Source organism: Pelodiscus sinensis, chromosome 2 (assembly GCF_049634645.1).
Source record: "Pelodiscus sinensis isolate JC-2024 chromosome 2, ASM4963464v1, whole genome shotgun sequence".
Lineage (NCBI taxonomy): Eukaryota > Metazoa > Chordata > Testudines > Trionychidae > Pelodiscus > Pelodiscus sinensis.
The window spans coordinates 43861923-43879865 of NC_134712.1; the positions used below are offsets into that span (position 1 = coordinate 43861923).

The 17943-nt window shown below is 38.8% G+C and overlaps 1 long non-coding RNA gene across 3 annotated transcripts in view; it reads left to right on the plus strand.

The window, feature by feature from the left end:
• The window catches only part of LOC112544022 (uncharacterized), a 212651-nt gene that overhangs the window by 94637 nt on the left and 100071 nt on the right, over positions 1-17943 (plus strand). Inside the window, exon 3 of one of the 3 annotated variants that reach the window (XR_012901334.1) lies at positions 5509-7819. The exons of the other annotated variants lie outside the window; for them this stretch is intronic. This is a non-coding gene — a long non-coding RNA (uncharacterized LOC112544022). The remainder of the gene's footprint in view (positions 1-5508; positions 7820-17943) is intronic. 3 annotated transcript variants of the gene reach the window in all.

Here is a 17943-nt window from a genome sequence, read left to right on the forward strand (position 1 = left end):
GCACAGTAGATAAAAGTTTTTATTCAAGAATTTCAGCTCTAAGGACTTGATGGAATTTGGAAATTTCTGATATATTTCCCACTTCACTATTGCTCACCTTCATGCTGTTGTGTTGATCTTCAGCAATATCCCATTGTTTAAGAAATGGGGTAATTGTATTTGCACAGAATATCAACATTTATCATCCCAGGTGCATAGAGACAGAAAAAGGTGCATAGGAAGCTTTAATGTACCTTTCTCACTCCCACCAGCACTGCCAAAACAGTCCAGGCTAATGCTTAATTTGTCATGGAAAAGGTGCTATTGCTCAAGCAATTTTTTTACTTTCATAACTGACACAGCAAGCCCAGAGTTGCTGGGGTTACGAGTTACAACAGTTAATGCTGATATATTTTGGAAGTGATATTAACCTCTGTTACTCATAAACTAATCCCTAATTATTAGGAATTAGGAGGATGCCTCATGTGGAGAGCAGAACATCCCATGGCTGCCTAATGCGCCATTTCTTGCACCATCTTCTGAAGTGTCTGGCCCTGGATTCTGTAAGAGAGAAAATACTGGATTAGATGAATTACAGGTCTGTTAAAGTGTAGCAGTTCCCGTGTTCTTCCGTAGGCTCTAGATGCATTCAGAATCTCCTTATGCTGGGTGATTTTCCTTTGGCCATTTCTACTGATTTTAGGGCATCTTTATGCCAGCAAAGGACCTAGCTCCAAGATCTGAAGTGATACTTTTTAAAAAAGGCTGGTGGACCAGAGAGTGAATGTAGGAACTACAGCAGTGCTACATTTTAGATCTAATTTTCATGTGATTTATCTAGTGAAAAGGAGCCCTAATTCTGTATATTACTTGCCAGGAATTAAAAAAAAAGGAAAAAAAAGAGTGAACACACACCCAATCTTCCTGTTGAAGTCAGCAGCAGCTTGCTATTGACGTTAGTGGGAAAAGGTCCAGGCCTTAACTGTTCTAAAAAATAGTGATGTACCATCCCCATACTTAGAAAATAACATTTTCCATGGTTGATGACGTTGTGAGACAGCTGCAAGTCTTTCTGGGAACTGTATGGCATGCACCTTTTCCAAGAACTTCCCCACATTCTTGGCAAGCAGCATATCTCCATTTCTGGCCCTTTCTCCTCTGCATGAAGTACACTAGGGACCTGATCCAACTCCCACTGAATGCTTCCCATTGGTTTTCTTGGGAGTCACATTGCCAGCACTGCTTCTAACATCCCAAACCTCTGAGCAGAGAGCTGCCATTTTAAAATAAAACAACCGCCTCCTCCTTTAGAGTAAATCCCACCCCCATGCCCTAAGAAATGAAACATCCTGCCAGAGGATATTTCCTTCTTTCTTTCAAATATGGATTTTACAGCCAGAATGACACTGACCCAAAGATCCAGATGGGCAAAATTCAGCCCTGGACCAGAGTAAAATTTAAGGTCCAGTATCAACCTAGCTACTGGAGTGTGAAATGAGTGCCTCATACATATAGAAACCCACAACTGTGACCTGACTGTGAATGGAAAAGCTACCTTAGGGGAACTTCAGATGACATTAACTCTACTGTTAATGAAGCTGATAAGGTATAGACACCAGCAGGACAACAAACCTGGAGTAGTGGCCAAATTCAGTGACTGATGTGAAATATTAAAATATACTGCACAGAATCACTTCTCTAACCCTCCTAAAAACAGCAATTTAGATCAGTACAATTGAAAGAATTTTAAAAATCTGATTTTCTTTTCACTCTTTGTTCAATTTTTACAGTAGACTTAGCTTGGCTACTGAAAATAAATTGCTTAGTTTCATTTTCTTTGTAGTGAGTGCTGGTGTGGCTTAATATAAAGATTTTATCGGTATTCATTTGGGAAGACCTACTTTTGTATCATAGCCACTTATCAGTAGCATTAATATGCCAAATACAAGTCAATAAAATCCCTCATAGCACACTAATGTGTATTGTTTCGTACATACACACATTTTCAGAAAAGTGAAATGTTGTACTATAGGCATCACAGAAAACAGCAGCAATATTTAGATTTAATACTTTAGCATACACATATGACCTATAAGAGTAGAAGTGCAATGTGTGAAAATGCTACAGGCTCTGCTAGCTGGGCATAACTATACCTGCATTGCACATTTAATGGCAAGTTTAGAACATAGGGATTGCCATATTGGATCACACCTATGAGTCATATAATGTAATGCCTTATCTCTGACAGTGACTAGTAAAAACTGCTTCATGGGAAAAGTCTTATGGGATAATCTCTGTCTGGGGAAATTTTCTTCCAAACTCCCAACAGTTGGAAACTGACTTATGCCTCAAAGCTTGAGGGTCTGTCTCCATTCCAAGGTTGTTTATTTTTAAATATTTTATTATTATAACACTGGTTTCCTTTGTTCGTTTCCTTTACCATAACTTGTAGGAAGGAAGGGAAAGGAGAATAATGTTTCTTGCTCAGTGTGAACACTTTTTTCAGATTGGTTCAGGGTTGCTGCTTTATTTCTCATTCTCTCTAATAGTTGTTTGTTTCAGAATATAAACCAGATACTTTGTTTTGCATAGTTTAGGCACAAACCTGGAGCCCAAATTCATCAAATGTATAGATAAAGGTACCACTGAAGTCACTGGGGCTACTTCTACATTACAAGATTTTTGCGCGAAACCCGGCAGAGTGTCCATACCTCAAGTATGTTTTTGAGCAACCCCCCCATCCCCCAAAATCAGTAAAACAACAGGACAGAGGGCTTTTGCCAGTAGAGTTATTCCTCTCCCCATGAGGAATAACTCCTTTTTGCACCCCTGCTTTACATGTTCAGCTGAGACCAAGATACAGTTAAAAAGGTTATTCAATTGCTTTATATTATCTTGGAGAAATCAAAATGTTTATATCTATGAAATAATCAAAATATTCTAAAGACTGATGGGGTTCAAACATTATATCAGAGTCAAGGAAAATTGAGTATTAATTTTCTAAAATTGAGTGCACAGTTTACAACTACTGACATTTTGCACTTGGCATCCAAGGTTTTGGGTCACTAATTAGTCATTTAGTTTAGTCAATGACCTATTGTAACACTGTCTGCAGTTAAATACAGTCATTGGTAATTTCTTGTAACAGTTCTCATTGGTGCACTACTCTAATGGGCTTTTCATCTAACATTCAAGGAAAATCAGGTCTAAGGTCTGCAAACATCCTGAAAGTATAATCTGTTTATGAAGGAAATAAAGATTAGGAATCTGATGCAATACTTCTTGATCTCATTAACTTCACTGTACATTGGATTGACCAATGTAAAAGGAAATGGTCTCTAAACCTGAATGCAAAAGGCTTATTTTGCATTTACAATCCAGATTTTCCAAGGGTCAGTACTTGGTCATATATGTCCCTTTGTCTCCCAAGTAATATCTACGGCCTGGCCTATACTAAAGGGGAAGGTCAACATATCCTTTAATCACTATCCATACAGTAGGAGTTCGATGAGAGCAAATGCTCACGTTGGCTTCCCTTACCCCTCGTGAGGAGCGGGACTACGAGTGCCAATGGGGACACCCTCTCAGTTTGAATTAGTGGGTCTTCACTAGACCCACTAAATTGAACCGCAACAGCTTCGATCTTCTGTGTTGTATAGACTAGACCTATTTATCCTGATGTAGGGAGTCAGAGGCAGTTCTGAAAATTAGACCTCACAAGAATGCACCCTAGATACTGGCAGGCAGCATCAGATTTCAGAAGCATGAATTTTGAAAAGTTTTCAGTGTGCCAGAGTGCTTTACATTATGTTAGGTTTGTGCCTATTCCAAGACATCCTTCTTCACTTCTTCCAGGGTTGTCTGGGTAGAAAGATGTCAAGATATGTTACTACTTAAGTTACAATGTCTGAGCCAAAGAAGATTGATTGGAGAGCATATTTCTCCTAAACGGAACACTTGATGTATGTTTATACATTAGGCCACGCTCTAAACTTGGCCTTTTGAATGAATAGTCTTCAATGCACACACATGGTGCCTTTGAAAAACTTTAAAAAAATATTAGGCTACATCACATTTGTGTCCTAGTACGCATGCACATACGGTATGATACATGGATTTGTTTGGATAAGTTGTAGAAAACTTAGTCCTGTACATAAAAGAGTAGAAATATTTTAACTATATATTAAAGAATACATTAAATGTGATTCTATTTCTGATGCATTCTTAAATTATGGTTGCACACACCCATCCACTCCTTGTGACTCCCTCCTTCCACCCCCCCCCCTCCAATTTTGAAATGTCATATGAACTAGAACAGCCTGGAATAAAGATGATTGAAAGTCACCTTAACTGTAAATATATTTGTGTTCTTGACTATTTTATTTCCAGACATCAAATGCTGTTCTGTTGGAAATTATGCATTACCTGATGGGGGGGGGGGGAAATCTTATGTTTTTATTAAAAGAATAATACAATATGGATAAGTGCCAGATTGTTGATTGTATATAGTTTACTGGATTAGGAATATGAGTAACTTAAAAACCTCTTCAACAGCTACAAATAAAACATACATACACTATGTATATTACACACTAAAAACAGAATTCTTCAAGAACTAGAATCTCCATTTTGCAGCAAATTCTGCAATATCAAATTGGAACTTTCCATAGGATTTCGATTTTGTCTCAATTTTGGAAAAAAAACCCCATTCATTTAGAAACTCCTTGGCCATGACAACTTCAGTAACGCTTTTCCATTTTGACGTGTTTAGAACAGAATAATTTTGAAACAAAAGGTTGTAATGTCTTTATTTTAAGAAGTTTTATTTTTCAGTATAAAAAGTAAAAGTCACAATCAAACCACGGACGAAGGCTGGTTCTCCCCTCTGACACATGGAAAAATCTCCCATTAGAATTGAATGTGATTAAACAAGGACAGACCTGGGTCTCTGTTTTTAATCAGATATCACAACAGTCAATTCAGTAAACCAGCTAAACAATTTATTTCCCCCCCTACTGATAACAGGGGTGAACTTTATAAGGCTGATTACAGAAAAGCCCAGAAGAGGCTGGACATACCTTTTGAGGTCTCCCAACCCAAAGCGTAAAATGCATCAGCAGACAGGCCATTAGCAAGTGTGTGTTTTAGAACTCATGTTTGCTTTGGACTGGTCTCTTGGCTGTGGATTGAAGAGAGAACACTCTGAGTCTATTTATCAGCCTGGATGAAAAGCCTCCCTTTTGCTTTACCCTCATCCCCAGATTGTTTTAAATTAGTTCTCCCGTCTCCCCTCTGGCTGATCCAGTGCCACTATCCAGGCTCCCTATGCATTGCTGTTATGCAGCTGTGTGCATGGCTGCAAAGTCTACTTGTGGGGAAGAAGGGGATGATACCATATAAATGTGATTGCACTGCCTATAGATACAGAAATGGTCATTTTCCTGCCATCCTCCAGTTCCTCAGATTATTTACTTGCCTTTTTGTCATTGGTCTCCATGTTGGTGTTTTGTGTGTGTTTTCTCCACAAAGTGGATTCTGCAGGTTACCTGCCTATACTCTTCTGTTGCTGCTAATTTAGGATGAATGAATGAATGACAGGAGGCTACTGGAGGGAAATCCTTAACAACTCATAACAACAAAGATAAGTGGGACTGTCTTTTGGGGGTGGTAGAGGGCACAAGGGGATTGAAGTACTGTTTAATGACTAGAATTACTGTTTTGCCTACAGTGAAATCTAAAGAACAGGGGGAAAAAGCGCATAATGAAGCATAAAATGTTTGCCTTGCCTTATGAAGGGAGGAGAAAGCTATATAATTCTTTATTAGTGCAATGCCATTTGCTGTTCTATAGGCAAGGTTAGGTCAGCACTTGCAGTTTAAACTCATATTTTCAGAGGTTAACAACCCAGCTGTAAAGATTCAGTCTCAGCTTAATACCTGGCAAATAAAGTTGCAGCCTTGGAATAATAGTGTCTATACATCTACATCACTTCATGCCAGAGGATCCTAAAGCATTTTAACACCCTGAACTTTAGATAGGGGAATTTCTTCTATCACTGTAGTACAGCCCTTTCTGAGGTTGAACATAACAGCTGTTTAGCAACATACAACTGCCCTATAGAACATCTCAGGACAGGGAAGAAAGACTATATAAAACTAAAAGTTTTGGTAGTAAAAATGGAAATATAACAATATATTTCACAGCTTCTCTAGTGTTTTAGGTAAGAACATGCTTTTTTTGAGAAACATAACTACAGTACAACAAATGCAGACTTTTACTATATAAATAAAAGGACATAGCAAGATTTTTATTATTTTGAATTCTTCCAGTCATTCCTGTTTGTGCCTTCCTTATAAATTTCTTTTCAAACAAATGATACTTTAGTTAGCAAGTATTGCCGAAAATCTCACAGTACCAGTCATTACTTTTCAAAAGAGTCAAATCAAAATCAAAGTCTCAGAAATTGTAATTGAGCTAATAAACATTAAGCTCAGCTATAATTAGCCCAGTTGTCTCTCTATATTCTTTTATTTTTACTGCAATGGTGTCAGTATTGTCACTGAACACATGGGGATAATATATGCCAGTCTGTTCCTGACCCAGAAGGAGAGACAATTGCTACCAACATTTTCAAATTTAAGTATCTATAGTTAGGCATCTAAGTCCATTTTTGGGCACCTAATTAGAAGTGGTCTCATTTTCAGTGACATTGAACATAACTCCCAGTAAAGTCTACAACTGCAAATGCTCGTATAACATTACCTACAGGAGTACAAATAGGAGACTGATGTGTTCATTCTTGACCTTGACTGAATGTGTATTCTTCTAAGTACCTAAAGAGGTATGAATCGTTTGCAGAGAGAGTTATTGGGTATGAGAAGCATGCACAGAATGAAAGTACTTTCCCCTCACTCCCTTAGCATCCGGGGAACAGGATGAAAAGCAAGTTGTGACCATGGAGCACATGGCTGCTAACCCCCTCCCCACATGACTCCGAATTTTCAAATTTTCACCCTTGTTCCGTGCTAGGCTGACTTGTTTCACTCCTTTGGCTGGTCCTCATGAGCAAGCTTGCTTACGGAGCTTGGAAAGTCAAGGATTTTTTTGTGGTGGATCAGGACCACTGACTAACATTTTGTCCTCAACGTTCCCTGTTTGTGAGTAATTGCAGATGTTTCTGGAAATTATATATCCCATAGTCAGTACCGTATGGGATGAAAATACTAGGCTTAATGAGGTGCTTTATGGACATTAACAACATTATAAAGCTTTTGTTGATTTTTGTCATTTTTCAACATTTTTCTTACCCAGAATCATTAAGTTAGAAAAAAAGAAAACTTATATTTCAACCAAGATTTATTATGCCCCAGTGAGATAAATCTTGTTTTCATATTTGAATAATAACATGATTTATTTCCACTGTAGCTGAATGGTCAGAAAGGATCTGAATGAAAAATAGTGCCTCTGGCAAAAAGGCAGATCTTTTAAGGAACTTGGAAGAAAAAATCATTTTCCCAAAATGACTATATCAAGCAACAAGGTTCTTCAGTTTTGTGATACACTTTGCTTACTCTTAAATACAGCTTAACAAGAAACAATACATCTTATCTTGTATTGTCATTTTTCTAGGTGCCAAAAGTTCCTCCTTTTACTGCTCCTGTTGAAGTAGAGAGCAGACCACCTTGGAATCATTGAAAGATAGCTTAAATTATTTTTCCATTTTAGTGAGGATCATAAATTTCTAATTTTATGTAACCCCCAGGGGACAATGGGAAATAGCCTGTGTGGAATCTGCTCTGGGCCCAGGATGACTTCATTGCCAAAATCCTGGTAGTGGACTGTAAGTAGATGCTGTTACTTCAAACGTAGCTGGCAGACTTTTGGTTGTATCTCTGGGACTCTTGTCATATTTCTACAGCACTAGCACAATCAAATCCCAATTCTGATTTGCCTCTAGGTGCTACCATAATATAGTGATTATGAATTATAAGGAAGGAGGAGAAACAGAAGTGGCAAGTAGAGATAGTGGATATCTGGTTGCCTGGAACCTCAAATATAAATGGGGCATGTGAAGCCTTAGAATATCATCTAGAAAGTGTGTAAGGAATACCTTATATGGGAATATAGACCTTATATAAAATTCACTTAAAGCAGGTTTCATCTTGATTTGATGAAAGTTGGAATTTCTGCCCCAAGAGAAATTTTAAATTTTTTTAAAATGTGTTTTGGAATGAAAAAGTATACTTTCAAAATTTCCTGTGGAAAGGGAAATCCCCAAAACATTGCTTCAAAATAATAGAAATGTTTCACTTTGAAAATTTCTAAATGAAATTCTGTCTGGTAGCCCAGAGCTACAGCAGGGAGTGTGTCTCGGGGATTTTATTCTCTGTGGGAGGGTGCCCAAATTCCACCATGCAGGGCCCCATAGGAAGATTAATTAGCAATTGACATATTTCCATGAAATAGTTCATTTCTGATATACTGGCATTTTCTGACAGAAAAAAATTCCACTAGAAAAATTTCTGTCCAGCTCCCATGTTGATGAATTTTAAAGTAACTTTCATCTATCAAGATGAACCTTTCAGAAGATAAGCTGTTTGATAGGTTACTTCCAAACTAGAAAAGTTACCATAAATCCCTATTTCTAAGAAGAAACTGGTGGTGATAAAAGTAATCATAACTTACTCTTATTTTTTCCTGATGGATGGATGTTGAATAGCTGATTGAGAAAGGTTCTACTACCATTCAGCTATTTTTATGGGATACTGATATTCAACTATCTGTAAACTGGTGACACAATGTCATCTCAATATCTTCTTATCTGGAGAAGACCTGCCAGTTTCCTCATATATCCATCTTATGTGTTTGTGATGTTGATGTGAGTTACAGTCTCTATGGTACATAAAATACCAAATTTTCTTTAAATTACTGACTTAACCAGAACTTCTCCAAAATTGACACTAGCTAAGGATGACATAATTTGAACCAGACTGGACCAAACTGCATGGATCCAAGGTATGCCTCACATCTGATTTGTCCAAAAACCTAAGCAAGAGGCATTGCAAAGTGAAGTAAGTGAAGTTTGCAAATGGTAAGTCCCAAAGAGCCTCATTTAATAAGCCACATGATGACTCCTGATGTTACAGAATCTCCAAGACCGATCACCTTGGGGGAGAAGTCATAAAAAAAAAAAAATCCTACGCCAACCTTTGACTAGCCTCCCCATGCCCAAAGAAGGTCAATTGTGAAGAAATTCTGGGTCATCAGAAAATGTCCTTGTCCTCTGAGGATAGAACAAGAAGCACTGGGCTTAAATTGCAGCAAGGGAGGCTTAGGCTGGACATTAGGAAAATCTTCCCAACTGTCAGGGTGGTTAAACACTGGAATAAATTGCCTAGGGAGGTTGTGGAATCTCCATTTCTGGAGATATTTAAGAGCAGATTAGATAGATGGCCATCAGGGATAATCAAGATGGGACTTGGCCTGCCATGAAGGCAGGGGACTGGACTTGATGATCTCCAGGTCCCTTCCAGTTTAGTATTCTATGATTGCTATCTGGGTACTTGTTTGCACTTCTAGCTCCTATTCTTCAAGAGTACATAAACCCAGCTGAAGAGTTAAGAAAACCTCCAGTTATTTTAAATGTCTTATTTATTTAATTCATAAGGGCAATTCAAAGGGCTTGTCTACACAATGTATCAGAGGTGTAGCAATGGTGTTATGTGCCTGGGGGCAAAGGAAAAATTTGTGCCTCCCCTCTCTCCCCCGCCTGCCGCTGCCGTGCCGCGGGGCTCTGAGCCTGGCGCATGGTTGATCCTGACCCTGGGACCATTTCCTCCTCTTTCCTCTCCTGTTTGGGCCCAGACTCCCACATGCACTAACACACCAACAGAGATGGAGGAGGGTCAGGCTGGGGGCGGAGAGGTGGGGAGGAGGCTCCAGCCAGTGGCGGCAGGTACAGGAGGAGCAGGCAAGCTGAGGGATGATAGGGGGATCGGAGGGGGACTAAATTGGTTCCCCCTAGCATGGCACCTGGGGACAACTGCCCCCCATCTCCCTCACTATACCACTGCAATGTGTTAGTGGGTAGCAACCCAGGGTGTATATCTACAGTTCATTAGCTTACTGTACACAAACTCACCATGTGGATTTTGCTACAGCACATTCATGTACCATAGTGCTTTGACTTACTGCTGTTTGAAATAGGAATATGTCAAAACACACATGAGATGTGAGACACACAAGCACAAGGCCTTGCTCCATATCAGACAGAGGCAGAACTATTCCATATTGCACATAAGTTCCCTAATTACTGCTCTAAGGTTTCTAAGGAGGTGTGAGCAGCAGCCAGACCTCCACCAGCTGTTTTGTGAATTCATTCCTTATGTCAAAAAGCCTGAAAGTATACCCACAATTTTCGATTTCAAACTAATCAATATGATTCATGTACACATTACCAAAAAGTTTTGATTTATTTCAACTCAATTTATTTTTGCTTTGATTTCCCTCCCAAAATTTCCAAAATGATATTTTTAATTCAACCTGAAACAAAAGCTTTTTTAAAATTGCCAATAAAACAAACAGAAAAATCCAATATTTATCCAACTCCAATTGTTAACCTAGTTTAAAAAGAAACACATCACAAATATAAATGGCTGGTGGATTGAAACATCAACAGCACCTCAACTAGTAATCAACACACAGATGGATCTTAGTTGATGTGCTTTTGTCTAAAGTGATGTAAAAGTTCTGGAATCTACTTAAACAGTTCTGTGATCTCACAGGTGTGAAGTGTAAATCCCATTATATTGTATGTGTGAACTGAGTATTTTCACTAACTGCAAGTAAGATTGTGTCTGTTTTCATTTAAATAGCTTTTTTGGACAAACTGGCTAACTCCATGAACTCATTTAGAAGCTTTTGTGACAGTCAGACTTTCTTAATTATTATTAAAAGTCTATATAACCTTACACACAGAAGCAATGCTCAAAACAGTGTCACAATGCAGACAGTTAAGACAAAGAGCAGAAATTGCAAATCCTTTTCTGTACAAGCAAATTCTGCTCTTTCTGGATTCATCCACTAACCACACCTCAGTTTCAGTCAGGAAAATATGCTCCTCTAACCTTTTCACTTGAATAGTGCTGTGCAATTTATACCAGTTAGGTCAGAGTTGTACCCCGTTCCAATAGATGGCATCACACTGTGCTGTAACTCTGTGGTAACCAATAAATTACATCATCCAGGATCCTTCTCAGTACATCAGCATTAACAAGTCTTGTTTTCTGTGTCTATAACAGCAAAATTCATATTCACATTGAAATCATCACCAGAATCATTAACTTTAGCTTGAAGATTTTCTTTCGGCCTACTGTGTCTGAAGTAACAAAAATAGAGGAAACACTTAAGTTTTTCTTTCTGCAGATCAAAAAGCATTGTTTCACCTTAGAGTTGATATGGAAAGAGACATTCAGCAGAGGCAAACAAAATAACAGGTCCATTCTGCATAGATACGTTGCCATTTGGCTCCTGCTTGCTGCCATTAGATTACAGGTTTCAAGTCACAGTTGTGCTAATAAGCACACATCAATCCAGCCTCAAGTTAAAGCAGTCAGATGAACAGCTAAAAATCTAGTCTCCGGTCTGGCCAACAACTGGAAAATATAACTCATAATGATTTAAATCACAGCAAATATTCAGGATGAGGTTTTTCAATCCAGTTGGCCAATTAACTTTAGGTTTCTTTGAAAATCTCATCCTAAATTCCCCACAGCCATTTACTTTATACTCATATACAAATATACATCTAAAGAGCCATCAGTGACAGGAGAAGGTCTGATGCAGTACTTAGGTGAAGAAATAAAAATAACCATTGTTTACAGTATTCTATTTTGTCCATTTATTTTTCAACATATGAACCCTTGCAAATTACCATTGTTACGCTGATGTAGCTGTGAGCAAAAGCTGGCCAATAAAATCTAGAAGATAAATCCTATTCTAGATCAGTAAGTTATTTATTTCCAAGAGAAGTTTGTATTCACTTTCCCATTTTCAGAGGGAGAACCTATTTCATTTATTTCTACTCCTGCCTTATGCTGGCAATAGGGGATGTACATTATCTATAGTGCTGTATAGTGGCATACATTACATTAAAAAAAGTGAGCAAGGCACCCTCTTTTAAACAAGAGAAGGAGAAGAGGGTTCTTAGGTTGTTCTCTGTAAAACCTATCTGTTTTTTAAAGTTGACATACAGAATCCTAAAATCTAAGTATTTACCTTGGCTATGCTAAAAACAAAGCTTCCATGTAGCATTGCTTTGTGCAAAGCTTTAAGAAATAATTTAAAATTATCAAAGAAGAGCTCAATTGCTTGTTGAGTGGAAATAGGTTTAAGAGTATAACCTTTTATTATAGCTGTATTTAGTTTTTAAGTACCATATGTGTCTGCTAGATAAAACATATTTGGCTAAGCAACATGAATTGCAAGTTACAATTGTAACAAACACTAAGAAAGGGATAAGCAGGTTAAAAACTATTATAACTATCATAAAACACATTAAAGTAGATTAAAAAAAACCTGTTGTGACCTTCTGTACACTGGAAATGCAGAATGTATTGTGACAGGGTCAGGCCAGGGGGCTGCTGCAGAGAGAAAAAGGCAGCCCAAAAAGGTAAAAAAAACTGTAAGTAGAAGCAGAGACCTGCAGGCCAGTTAGATGCAGCTGGGAGGGAGGTGGCTCAAGCAGATTGGGGCCAGCTGACTTCTCTGCTGGCTGACTGAGAGCCTTGAAAAGTCTCAGCAGTTGGAAACTGGGGAGGTGTGTGAGAGGACGGAAGGGAGGTGGTGGAGAGATAGAGAGGAAGAAGTTTGAGAGAATTACCTGTAACAGCGTTAGGTGGAGGCAGCTAAGGAGGGAGTCTGAGGAGGTGTGGCCAGGTTCCCTACCACAGAGACCTGCTACAAAACCCAAACTCTGAGGTTAGGAGTGAGAGGCCTGCCCTGTGGTGGCTTGAGTGAGAGGGGCCCTTGCCACAGTATAGTCATAATCAGAAAGTAGTTGTGTAACTGTGGTTGCTAGTTGGTCCATATTGATATTGCTTGATCAGGGCAAACTACCTGCTTCGTTTTTTGTAATCTCCCAAAATGTATTATAATTAGATTCACCAAGCAAGTCACAAAATAGCTTCTGCAATACCTTACTGATTACCAAGAATTGCCAACATATATTTTCCCTTAAGCAATTCAGCCATTGCCTACCACACAGACAGCAAAATCAAATTCAGTGACAATTATGTAAAATCTTATGCACCAAAAAGTTCTACCAGTCCCCAGAGATCAGATACATTACCTACACAGTCAATGAATATTTCAGAACTTACCCAAATACACACTAGTTCTTACTAACTAAACTAAGATTTATTTAAAAAAAATTACTATAGTTAAGATACATAAAGATATGAATAAAGTTTTTAGATCAGTTTCATGGCAGACACGAACAGCTGATTTTGTAAAAAGTTCTTCCAGAATCAATCCCATAAATTATAGTCCAAGTGCAGAGTTTGTTTAAATTCTTTCATGAGAATTAGCAGGGTAATGCAAAGCAACCTGGAGATCTCAGTTTTGAGACTTGAACTTTCCCTAACAAAGTTTAATCAGATCTGAGTAGGAAAGGATCAGTCGGGAAGTTTCCTTTGTAGTTCTCTAGTGAGCTTCTTGACAGTGGACATCCCAGCATGGACCTTCCCAGATGAAGAATACAGTTTATGTGATTGCTCTCAAGCTAAACTTCTATTTCCTATGCATACACAAGTAAAGTAGTAGTGTTAATCAATGTAAGGCAATAATCATTTAAAACAATAACATTATCACTAGCTTCAGTGAAACAAAGATTTCACCCTGGATCTTTCTTTTTGAGAGTAAGATACTGAAGATTTTAATAATCTCTACTATCTCTTGTTCAGAGTCCTTCTAAAGCACCCTCCAAGATTCTAGGCGTGAAATTCATTTCCAGCACTGAATTACAACAATACCCGTATAAACATAGAGGGGTTTCTTGAAAAGTTTGACTTTTTCAAATGTAGGAATTTTACATTAGTTCAATCTGGCATTCTTAAAATAGGTTTCAAGGTAGGACAAGCTGAGGTGAGAATTTAGAAAGATTAATACAGGTTGGACCTCCCTGGTCCAGCACCCTCTGGACCTGACTGGTCCTGAAGAAGTGAGTTTGCCAGACCAAAGGAAGTTGTTCCCTCAGCTTGGGCCACCGAGCTCCCAGTACTTCAACCAGTCCCAGGGTGCTGGGGCTTCACTGCCCCAAAGCTATTAGACTCTACTGCCGTGGGGCTGCTAGGGCTCTGCTGCTCTGGTGTCACTGGGGCTCCACTGCCTCAGGGCTGCTGGTGCTCAGCTGCTCTGGGGCTGCTGGAGCTCCATAGATAGATGCAGACGACCAGGGCTCTTCCTGGGCTGCTGGAGCTCCATGGCCAGCGACAGGGCCTCCGGCACTCCTCAGTACTGACGCTGCCCCAGGGCATCAGAATTCTGTTGCCCTGAGCTGGGGCTCTCTGGTTCAGGGGGTCTCTGGTCCAGCAACATCCATGGTCTTGCCAGACTACAGATGTTGCTGGACCAGAGAGTCCAGGACTAGAGAGGATCAACTTGTACCATGAATGATCTGAAAGCTAGAGATACATTGTAATAGACTTGCATTAACACACACATAGTTAATGGCAGAGTTACCATTGAGATTGAGAGAAAACATTTTATTGGGCCCATCAGCCTGTAAGCAACCTATTAATAAGAAAGTTCATGTTGATGGAGAACATGGAATTATCACATCAGCAGTGCATTCTTTAGAGCAACTCAATGCCTTTTTTTTGGGGGGGGAAGCGACAAAGTGGGCACAGGAATTAGAATTAATACTTAAAAGTTGATTGAGAGTTGCTGCAATGTAAAGATGAAAAGTTAATATCAATTGTTGAATAAGATGAAAAAAGTGATGAAATAGATAATTAAATTGGTCTATAAATATTCATGTGTCATGATTTAAACGTCTTACTTGATTGAAAACTGATTTGTCTATAGAAACAATAAGGCTTGCATGTGAAAATGTGTATTTTTGTCTTTCTGGGTAAGCCTATTGTATAAAGGACATACAATAGAAGATATGAAACAGATGGAAGGGAATGATTGGGTGGTGAAAAAGCAACTGAATGGGGTTATAGAAAAAGGAAATGAATAGAAAATAAAAGTGGATGAAACAATGAAAGCAGTGAGCCAGAAGAGTTATGTAGTTCTAGACAAAAGCAGCTTGTGTAGTTGCTGCCTCCAAGACATTTAAAACTAGAAACATCAACAATTGCCCACACTTTGCTTTTTCGTTCTCAACCTGCAGGAGAAATAGCTTGATTGGTTTATGGATTTTTGGTTTCTTTGGGTTTTTTTGCTTACGTTGGACATGGGTTCACGGGGCATGTTTGTGTGAATAAATGATTGAGTGCTAGCTAAGTTGAAGCAATGAGTTTTACATTTAGTTCCAAAAGTGGTGAGATCCAGGGTCCTCTTTCCCCTTATGTAAGTCATCTCTATTGCCTAAAACTATATCCAAAACTGTAATTTCCAGCTTGAGTAGACATACCATGCTAGCTTTATTTGAGGTAGCATTCTAAGACAGAAAGGTACTATGGCTGACTCAGCAGCAGGACATCTAGCCGCCATGATTCCTTTCAAGACTCTAGATATGAACATGGGGTAGCTACCTTGCCCTACAGCTTGTGCCATTATGGCTACACTTTTATTCTTAGTGTGCTAGCTCAATCAGAGCTTGTGCAGATATGGCTACTCAAGCTGAAAATTATACCTCCCAGCTGTAGTGCAGACATAACATGAATCTTGATCCTTCAAAATGTCTCCTAGGCATGATTTACTGATCAATAGCTTCATGGTTCCAGTGAAACATAGATGTCTGGGATGAGCATTGTCATGGAAAGAGAAGTGATCTCTCTTATTAGGAGAGACAAGTAAACATATCACCATAATATCTGAACATCTCACTGGTAGCTGGTCTGTGGAGGTTTGAATCTGATGATGTGGTGCAGAATCTTTGGGACAATCACATAGGGAAGGTGTTTTTCTGTCATGGAAACATCTAACAGCACTGAGGAGAAACATCATCTAAATCTTTCATATTGAAGATACTACGAGAGCTGCATGGAGCACAGCAATTTTGTTTCACAAAGGATTTCAAAATTTGGTTTCATTTGGAGTAAAAACAGGCGCCCCCCCAAATCTTGACATTTTGAAATCCCCCCCACAAAAAAATCCCTCCCCAAATTAAATTTTAGACCAATCAAAATGTTTCATTACAACAGAATCCAAACACTTGTATTTTGACTTTAATATTTTATAGTATATAGTACAGCATAAAATAAAATTCGAAACAAAAAATAATTTTAAAATAGAACAAAAATTGCAAAGTTTCATTCTAGAAATGTCAAACATGGTATAATTTGACATTATAGGAACCTTTTACCAATTTTTCTCCTCCACAAAATTTCTGTGAAATTGACACAATTTCATGAAGTGTTTTGATTTTGAGGGAACTGTTTTTGGTGGAAAATAGTTCTATTGATCTTTTCTGATCAGCTCTACTTATTACTACAGATGAAAAGGAGTAATCCAGATTAGCCCCTCATGAAACAACTATATGAAATACAAGAAGATTTACCCAGCAATGCTTGGTTCTTTCAGCACAGGGGGCTGGGAATGTGAGGGGTGCAGGAGTCAGAACAGGGGCTTGTGAATGGTGGGGGTTTCAATGTTGGGGGTCTAAGGGTGTGGGCAGGTGCAGGAGTTAGGATTGGGATGGAGGTATGGGGATGCAGGAGCCAGTGGCAGCCATGTTGGCCAAGTTGGCAGCTCCCAGGACTGGCTGTGATAGAGGTCGTGCTTCCTGGGCAGTGGCTCCTGGTGGCTGTCCACGGCGGGTAATGGGAGGTAAGCTTACTTCCACATCTGCCCTCTGCTGTTCAAATGGGGTTATATCTGTCCCAGTCTCTATCTCTGGCCCCTTGCTGTTCCCCGGTGCTCATTGCATAGTATAATTTTCCCTGCTAGCAGCCCTCTCCCATTCTGTTTTATGCAAAACAATCCCATTCCAGGCACATCCTATTTTTCTGGCATAACCAGACCCTTACCTTGCTTTAAGTTAGGAGAAGAGGAAGCTGCATGACAAATTTGGTGGTCCTAGCTCTTTTTGTTTAGGAGTCCTTGAACAAACAGACTCATGGACAGACTCATGGACAGACAAACTTACTTGCTAACAGAGAAAAAACTCTCTCAGTTATATAGCAGATGAAAAATTCTAGTGAATGATTCATGAAAGATAACACTCAGCTACGGATAATTTTTCTTACAAAAATGTAGGTGCTTCTGAACAAAACCATCATACAATCCTAATGAGTGTTGGTATTAGCTCATATTACCAGTTATTGCAATGTGATTTTGATGATAGATCCAAATAATTTACTAGCACAGATTAATAAATTAAATGGCTGAAATAAGAGAAGTATCTTAATCAAAACCATGGCTCCAAATGCCTACATTTTGAAAGATTTAAAATCTATATCCAAATTATGCATCTTAGGTCCATCTCTGATTTAAATGCATTGAGCAGGAATTGATAGAAGTGCTTTTATGTTGTTTTCAGCAGTTCATTAGTTTGAATTGCCTTGGTGACTGCAGAAAGAGGATGCTAGCAGGCAAGAAGTTAATGGGAAATATGAAATATCCCAATCCTTTGTCAAGCATAGCCATTTATGTTAGAATTTGACTAGAAGAATGGCTCCATTTTATTTAGACACAGTTAATTTCTCAGTGGGAAAAAGGGCTTTTCCGGAAAAGCAGCCTGCCAGTGTAGACGCTCTTTTTCCGGAAATACTTATAACGGAAAACTGTTCCGTTTTA